This window comes from Nerophis ophidion, linkage group LG12 (assembly GCF_033978795.1).
Source record: "Nerophis ophidion isolate RoL-2023_Sa linkage group LG12, RoL_Noph_v1.0, whole genome shotgun sequence".
NCBI lineage: Eukaryota > Metazoa > Chordata > Actinopteri > Syngnathiformes > Syngnathidae > Nerophis > Nerophis ophidion.
The window spans coordinates 13,935,489-13,947,988 of NC_084622.1; positions in this window are offsets into that span (position 1 = coordinate 13,935,489).

Sequence of the window (12,500 nt, forward strand, 5' to 3'; positions counted from 1 at the left end):
CATGTATGTATGTACATGTATGTATAAGAGTATTTATACATGTATGTATGTACATGTATGTATACATGTATGTATGTATGTACATGTATGTATGTACATGTATGTATACATGTATGTATGTATGTACATGTATGTATGTACATGTATGTATACATGTATGTATGTATGCACATGCATGTATACATGTATGTATGTATGCACATGTATGTATACATGTATGTATGTACATGTATGTATACATGTATGTATGTACATGTATATATACATGTATGTATGTATACATGTATGTATGTACATGTATGTATACATGTATGTACATGTATGTATGTACATGTATGTATACATGTATGTATGTATGTACATGTATGTATACATGTATGTATGTATGCACATGTATGTATACATGTATGTATGTATGTATGTACATGTATGTATGTACATGTATGTATACATGTATGTATGTATGTACATGAATGTATACATGTATGTATGTATGCACATGAATGTATACATGTATGTATGTATGCACATGTATGTATACATGTATGTATGTATGCACATGTATGTATACATGTATGTATGTACATGTATGTATGTGCATGTATGTATGTACGTACATGTATGTATACATGTATGTACGTACATGTATGTATACATGTATGTATACATGTATGTATGTATACATGTATGTATACATGTATGTATGTATACATGTATGTATACATGTATGTATGTACATGTATGTATACATGTATGTATACATGTATGTATGTACATGTATGAATACATGTATGTATGTACATGTATGAATACATGTATGTATACATGTTTGTATACATGTATGTATGTACATGTATGTATACATGTATGTATGTACATGTATGTATACATGTATGTATGTACATGTATGTATACATGTATGTATGTACATGTATGTATGTACATGTATGTATGTATGTATGTATGTATACATGTATGTATGTACATGTATGTATGTATACATGTGCCTGTACATGTATGTATACATGTGTGTATACATGTATGTATGTACATGTACGTATACATGTATGTATGTACATGTACGTATACATGTATGTATGTACATGTACGTATACATGTATGTATGTACATGTACGTATACATGTATGTATGTATGTATGTATGTACACATGTATGTACACATGTATGTACTCATGTATACATGCATGTATGTATACATGTATGTATGTATACATGTATGTATGTATGTATACATACATGCATGTACGTGTACATGTATGTATATGTATGTGTACATGTATGTATGTATGTTTACATGTATTTATGTGTACTTGTATGTATGTATGTGTACATGTATGTATATATGTATGTATGTATGTATGTGTACATGTATGTATGTTTGTATGTATGTATACATGTATGTATGTGTACATGTATGTATACATGTATGTATACATGAATGTTTGTATGTGTACATGTATTTGTACATCTATGTATGTATGTATACATGTATGTATGTATGTACATGTAAACATACATGTAAACATACATGTAAACATACATGTAAACATACATGTACATACATGTAAACATACATGTACTTACATGTACACATGTATACATACATACATGTACATACATGTAAACATACATGTAAACATACATGTACATACATGTAAACATACATGTACTTACATGTACACATGTATACATACATACATGTATACATACATGTACATACATGTAAACATACATGTATATGTAAACATACATGCACATGTAAACATAAATGTACATACATACATGTACATACATGTAAACATACATGTACATACATGTAAACATACATGTACATGCATGTAAACATACATGCACATACATGTAAACATACATGTACATACATGCATACATGTACATACATACGTACATGTACACATACATGTACACATACATGTACACATACATGTACACACATACATGTACACACATACATGTACATACATGTACATACATACATGTGCATATACATGTACATACATACATGTACATACATACATACATGTACATACATACATGTACACATAAATGTACATACATACATGTACACATACATGTACATACATACATGTACACACATACATGTACACACATACATGTACACACATACATGTACATACATAAATGTACATACATACATACACATACATACATACACATATATACATACATGTATACATACATGCATACATACATACATGTATACATACATGTACATACATACATGTTTACATACATGTGTACATACATACATGTTTACATACATGTGTACATACATGTTTACATACATGTGTACTTACATACATGTATACATACATGTGTACATACATACATGTATACTTACATGTACATACATGTATACATACATGTACATACATACATGTGTACATACATACATGTATACCTACGTGTACATACATACATGTATACCTACATGTACATACATACATGTATATACATGTACATACATACATGTATACATACATGTACATACATACATGTACATACATACATGTATACATACAGGTATACACATACATGTATACACATACATGTATACATACATGTACATACATACATGTACATACATGTAAACATACATGTACATACATGCAAACATACATGTACATACATGTAAACATACATGTACACATACATACATACAAGTACACATAAATACATGTAAACATACATACATACATGTACACATACATACATGTATACATACATACATACATGTATACATACATACATACAAGTACATACATACATACATGTATACATGTACATGCATACATACATGCATGCAAGTATGTACTTACATACATACATACAAATATGCACATACATACATACATACATGTATTGATGCACATACATACATACATGTGAAAAAATACATACATGCACATACATTTATGTATGTGCATACATGCACATAAATGTATGTGCATACATACATGCATACATGTATACATACATACATACATGTACACATACATACATGTACATACATACATGTACATACATACATGTACATACATACATGTACATACATACATGTACATACATGTATACATACAAACATGTACATACATACATACATGTATACATACGTGTACATTCATGTACACATACATGTACATACATGTACAGGCATACATGTATACATACATACATGTACATGCATACATGTATACATACATACATGTACATGCATACATGTACATACATACATGCACAGACATACATGTATACATACATGCACATACATACATGTATACATACATGTATACATACATGTATACATACATACATGTATACATACATGTATACATACATGTATACATACATGTACATGCATGTATACATACATGTACATACATGTACATACATACATGTACATACATGTACATACATACATGTACATACATGTACATACATGTACATACATACATGTACATACATGTACATACATACATGTACATACATGTACATACATACATGTATACATACATGTATACATACATGTATACATACATGTACATACATGCACATACATACATGCACATACATACATGTATACATACATGCACATACATACATGTATACATACATGTACATACATACATGTATACATACATACATGTATACATACATGTGTACATACATGTACATACATACATGTGTACATACATGTACATACATACATGTGTACATACATGTACATACATACATGTATACATACATGTACATACATACATGTATACATACATGTACATACATACATGTATACAAACATGTACATACATACATGTATACATACATGTACATACATGTACATACATACATGTACATACATACATGTACATACATACATGTACATACATACATGTATACATGCATGTACATACATACATGTACATACATACATGTACATACATACATGTACATACATACATGTATACATACATGTACATACATACATGTATACATACATGTACATACATACATGTATACATACATGTACATACATACATGTATACATACATGTACATACATACATGTATACATACATGTACATACATACATGTATACATACATGTACATACATACATGTATACATACATGTACATACATACATGTATACATACATGTACATACATACATGTATACATACATGTATACATACATACATGTATACATACATGTATACATACATACATGTATACATACATGTATACATACATACATGTACATACATACATGTATACATACATGTATACATACATACATACATGTATACATACATACATACATGTATACATACATGTATACATACATACATGTACATACATGTATACATACATACATGCACATACATACATGTATACATACATGTACATACATACATGTATACATACATGTACATACATACATGTATACATACATGTACATACATACATGTATACATACATGTACATACATACATGTATACATACATGTACATACATACATGTATACATACATGTACATACATACATGTACATACATGTACATACATACATGTACATACATACATGTACGTACATACATACATGTACATACATACATGTATACATACATGTACACATACATGTACATACATACATGTACATACATACATGTACATACATACATGTACATACATACATGTACATACATACATGTATACATACATGTACATACATACATGTACATACATACATACATGTATACATACATGTACATACATACATGTATACATACATGTACATACATACATGTATCCATACATGTACATACATACATGTATACATACATGTACATACATACATGTATACATACATGTACATACATACATGTATACATACATGTACATACATACATGTATACATACATGTACATACATACATGTATCCATACATGTACATACATACATGTATACATACATGTACATACATACATGTATACATACATGTACATACATACATGTATACATACATGTACATACATACATGTATACATACATGTACATACATACATGTATACATACATGTACATACATACATGTATACATACATGTACATACATACATGTATACATACATGTACATACATACATGTATACATACATACATGTACATACATACATGTACATACATACATGTACATACATACATGTACATACATACATGTACATACATACATACATGTATACATACATGTACATACATACATGTACATACATACATGTATACATACATGTACATACATACATGTACATACATACATGTATACATACATGTACATACATACATGTATACATACATGTACATACATACATGTATACATACATGTACATACATACATGTACATACATGTGTACATACATGTACATACATACATGTGTACACACATGTACATACATACATGTGTACACACATGTAAATACATACATGTGTACACACATGTACATACATACATGTGTACACACATGTACATACATACATGTGTACACACATGTACATACATACATGTGTACACACATGTACATACATACATGTGTACACACATGTACATACATACATGTGTACACACATGTACATACATACATACATGTGTACACACATGTACATACATACATGTATACACACATGTACATACATACATGTATACACACATGTACATACATACATGTATACACACATGTACATACATACATGTATACACACATGTACATACATACATACATGTATACACACATGTACATACATACATGTATACACACATGTACATACATACATGTATACATACATGTACATACATACATGTATACATACATGTACATACATACATGTATACATACATGTACATACATACATGTATACATACATGTACATACATACATGTATACATACATGTACATACATACATGTATACATACATTTTCATACATACATGTATAAATACATGTACATACATACATATATACATACATGTATACATACATACATGTACATACATACATGTATACACACATTTACATACATACATGTATACACACATGTACATACATACATGTATACATACATACATGTATACACACATGTATACATACATACATGTATACACACATGTACATACATACATACATGTATACACACATGTACATACATACATACATGTATACACACATGTACATACATACATGTATACATACATGTACATACATACATGTATACATACATGTACATACATACATGTATACATACATTTTCATACATACATGTATAAATACATGTACATACATACATATATACATACATGTATACATACATACATGTATACATACATGTACACACATACATGTACATACATACATACATGTACCCATATACATGTACACACATACATACATGTACATACATACATGTACACATACATGTACATACATACATGTACATACATACATGTACACATACATGTACATACATACATGTACATACATACATGTGCACATACATGTACATACATACATGTACACATACATGTACACATACATGTACATACATACATGTACACATATACATGTACACATACATGTACACATACATGTACATACATACATGTACACATAAATGTACATACATACATGTACACATACATGTACACACATACATACATGTACACATACATGTACACACATACATGTTCATACATATACATGTACATACATACATGTACATACATACACATACATACATGTATACATACATACATGTATACATACATACATGTATACATACATACATGTATACATACATACATGTACATACATACATGTACATACATACATGTATACATACATACATGTATACATACATACATGTATACATACATACATGTACATACATACATGTACATACATACATGTATACATACATGTATACACATACATGTATACACACACATGTATACATACATGTATACACACATGTATACACATACATGTACATACATACATGTACATACATACATGTACATACATACATGTGCATACATACATACATACATACACATACATGTATACATACATGTACATACATACATGTACATACATACATGTACATACATACATGTACATACATACATACATACATACATGTATACATACATGTACATACATACATGTACATACATACATACATGTATACATACATGTACATACATACATGTATACATACATGTATACATACATGTATACATACATGTATACATACATGTATACATACATTTACATACATACATGTATACATACATTTACATACATACATGTACATACATACATGTATACATACATGTATACATACATGTACATACATACATGTACATACATACACATACATACATGTACATACATACATGTATTTATACATGTATACATACATGTATACACATACATGTATACATACATGTATACACATACATGTATACATACATGTACATACATGCATGTACATACATACATGTACATACATGTACATACATACACATCCATACATACACGTACATACATGTACATACATACATACATACATGTACACATACATACATGTATACATACATGTATACATACATGTATACATACATGTATACATACATGTATACATACATGTATACATACATACATACATGTACATACATACATACATGTACATACATACATACATACATGTACATACATACATGTACATACATACATACATACATGTATACATGTACATGCATACATACATGCATGCATGTACTTACATACATACATACAAATATGTACATACATACATACATACATGTATTGATGTACATACATACATAAATGTGAAAAATACATGCATGCACATACATAAATGTATGTGCATACATGCACATAAATTAATGTCCATACATGCACATAAATGTATCTGCATACATGCACATAAATGTGCATACATGCACATAAATGTATGTGCATACATGCACATAAATGTATGTCCATACATGCACATAAATGTATGTGCATACATGCACATAAATGTATGTGCATACATGCACATAAATGTATGTGCATATACGTACACGCACATACATATATGTATGTACATACATTTATCTGCATGTTTGTATGTACATGTATGTACATACATGCACATAAAAGTTTGTACATACATTCACAATGTGTATGTACGTACATACACATAAATGTATGTGCATACATACACATAAATGTATGTGCATACATACACACACATTAATGTATGTACATACATACATACACACACATTAATGTATGTACATACATACACATTAATTTATGTACATACATACACATAAATGTACGTACATACATACTCATAAATGTACGTACATACATACGCATACATGTACGTACATACATACGCATACATGTACGTACATACATACGCATACATGTACGTACATACATACGCATACATGTACGTACATACATACGCATACATATACGTACATACATACACATGAATGTATGTACATACATACACATTGTATGTACATACACACAAATAAATGTACGTACATACGTACACATAAATGTACGTACATACATACGCATACATGTACGTAAATACATACGCATACATGTATGTACATACGCATACATGTACGTACATACATACACACACATGTATGTACATACATACACACACATGCATGTACATACATACACACACATGCATGTACATACATACACACACATGTATGTACATACATACACATAAATGTATGTACATCCATGCACATATATGTATGTACATCCATACACATATATGTATGTACATCCATACACAATGTATATGTACATACATACACATTATTGTATGTACGTACATACACATTGTTGTATGTACATATATACACATTATTGTATCTACATACATACACAAATGTATGGACACATGTACACAAATGTATGGTCATACATACATACATACACATTAATGTATGTACATTCTTACACAATGTATGTACATACATATAAATGTATGGTAATACATACACAATGTGTGTACATACATACAAAATGTATGGTAATACATACACATTAATGTATGTACATACATACCTATATATACAAAATGTATGAATATAGAAATATGTATGTATATACATGTATACACATACATGTATGTATGTATGTGTAACGAATGAATGGGGCCATGTATCGTGAGATTTTGAGCCAAAACCTCCTTACATCAGTGAGAGCTTTGAATGGTTGACCCCCATAATTTACAAATAAATTCTTTAAAATTCCTACAATGTGAATTCCTGGATTTTTTCACATTCTGTCTCTCACAGTTGAAGTGTACCTATGATGAAAATTACAGACCTCTGTCATCATTTTAAGTGGGAGAACTTGCACAATCGCTGGCTGACTTTTTTGCCCCACTGTACACATGTATATATGTACATGTATACATATACATGTATATACGTATATACATATACATACATGTAGATACATACACATACATGTATGCAACTACATACATGTAATGTATGTTTTTAAATATACATTCTTGTATGTATATACATACATGTATGTATATACATGGTTATATGTACATGTATGTATATTTATATGATCACATGTATGTACAGTATATTCATACACATACATACATGTATTTACATATACATACATGTATGTATATACATACATGTACATATATGTATATAAATACATGTACGTATATATATATATATATATATATATATGTATATACATACATGCACGTATATACGTACATGTATATACATACATGTACATAAATACATGTATGTATATTTAAATACATACATGTATGTATATACGTACATACGTGTATGTGTATGAATATACTGTACATACATACATGTGATCATATAAATATACATACATGTATGTACATACATGTATATATACTGTACATACATGTATGCATACATGGATGTATATACATACAAGTATGTAAATGCATGTATATACACACATACATGCATGTACATACATGTATGTATATACATACATGTAGATCCATACGTACAAGTATATACATATAAGGGTAAGGGGTGTATCCCTTAATGGAGGATGCCTGTGCGTGACTTACTTTAACCTGGGGAGACTGTTGCAGACAGTAACCACACCATCCTTAACAGATCCGGTTCAGGGTCCAGTGGCATGGAGTCCAAGACGACTGGGGACCCTTTTCTGCTGCAGCCTTCACCCGCCTTTCCGGCCATTGTGACGCTCCATAGGGTTAGCACTCATCCTCCGCCTGTTCCACCGTTGAGGTTTTTGGTTGTTATTTCCCCAGAACTGGGCCCACAAGGGATGTGGGGGTGCCTTCATCAGCCATCGCAGCCGTTGTGGTGGTTCCTACATCTACCATCTTCCACCTGCTCCGCCGTTGAGGTCTTCACTGTATCCCTGGCTAGGGGACAGTCAAGCCTTTGCCAAGGGCCACCTGGGTTAACAGTAGAAAAAGGGTTAACTTCCTCTTGCCCCAAGACCGCATGGAGAAGCCACCACTGCAGGATGTGATTATATATAAATTAACATGTATACAAATATATATACAGACATCCAATATATATATATATATATATATATATATATATATATATATATATATATATATATATACACATACATACATAGACACCATATACATATATATAGACACATAAATACATACACATACATGTATATATACATACATACATACATGTATGTATACATGTATAAATATATAAATATTTATACATAAATATTTATATACACATATATGTTTGTACATATATACACACATATATACATAAAACATACCGTATTTCCTTGAATTGCCGCCAAGGCGCTAATTAATTTAAAATCTCTTCTCACTCCTGCGCTTTACCAAAGGCATGCGGTAAAAGTAAGCATGCTTTAATTATTTTAAAACCTCTTCTCACTCCGGCACTTACCAAAGGCATGCAGTAAAAATTGAGTGTGATGGAAGCTTGGACCTTAAATCCTACTGAATAGCTCTTAATCTTCTTCCCTTTATGCGATTTCAAATTACCGGTATTGAAGTCAGCCTCCTCCATTTTGAAAATGATGACAGGGGAAATGTCACTTGTGACGTGCTAATTATTTTGCGAAGCGAGTTTGACCCAGCAGTAATTCAAGGCAGGCGTATACTATATGCCCTGCGGCAATTCAAGGAAATACGGTATGTACATGAATATATATACCTACATAAACATACATATATATATATATATACGTGTATATATACTTTTATATATATGTATATATACATACATGTATATATATGTGTGTGTGTGTGTGTGTGTGTATATATATATATATATATATATATATATATATATATATATATATATATATATGCGTGTGTGTGTTTACATATGTATGTATGTGTGTATATGTAAGTGTGTATGTATATATTTATGCATACATATGAAAAAATATAATATGTTAATTGAAAACAAATCAATGAATTAAATCAATTCTTTGTAAATGTAGGACCTAGCTTTGCCAACAAAATACTTAGAGCCAATGATCAATCATGGGGTGTCTGGAAAAGGGAAAATAGGGTTATGCAGTCAATGTTTCTTAATGAAGTGACTGAAAATGAAATATTATCTGTGGTTTATAAACTAAAAAACAAGACCTCAACAGACAATGAGGGCATTGACATGAGTATAATAAAAAACACAAGTGATTGCATCATTAAACCATTACATTATATAATTAATTGTTCTTTTAAAGTAGGAGTTTTCCCAGACATAATGAAAAGAGCTAAGGTCATACCTTTATTTAAAACCGGAGATAAACATACATTTGGTAATTATAGACTAGTATCTCTCTTATCTCAATTTTCAAAAGTGCTTGAAAAACTGTGTGTTAATAAATTAGACTATTTTACTGAAAAACATAAATTATTAAATTATCAGTATGGATTTCGATCAAATACGTCTACGAGCTTGGCCATCATGAACATTATTGAAGAGATTACAACTGCAGTTGATCAAAATAAATACATTGTGGATCAGGGGTCACCAACGCGGTGCCCGCGGGCACCAGGTAGCCCGTAAGGACCAGATGAGTCGCCCGCTGGCCTGTTCTAAAAATAGCTCAAATAGCAGCACTTACCAGTGAGCTGCTTCTATTTTTTAAATTTTATATATTTACTAGCAAGCTGGTCTCGCTTTGCTCGACATTTTTAATTCTAAGAGAGCCAATTACTTAAATAGAATTTGAAAATCCAAGAAAATATTTTAAAGACTTGGTCTTCACTTGTTTAAATAAATTCATTTAATTTTTACTTTGCTTTTTATAACTTTCAGAAAGACAATTTTAGAGAAAAA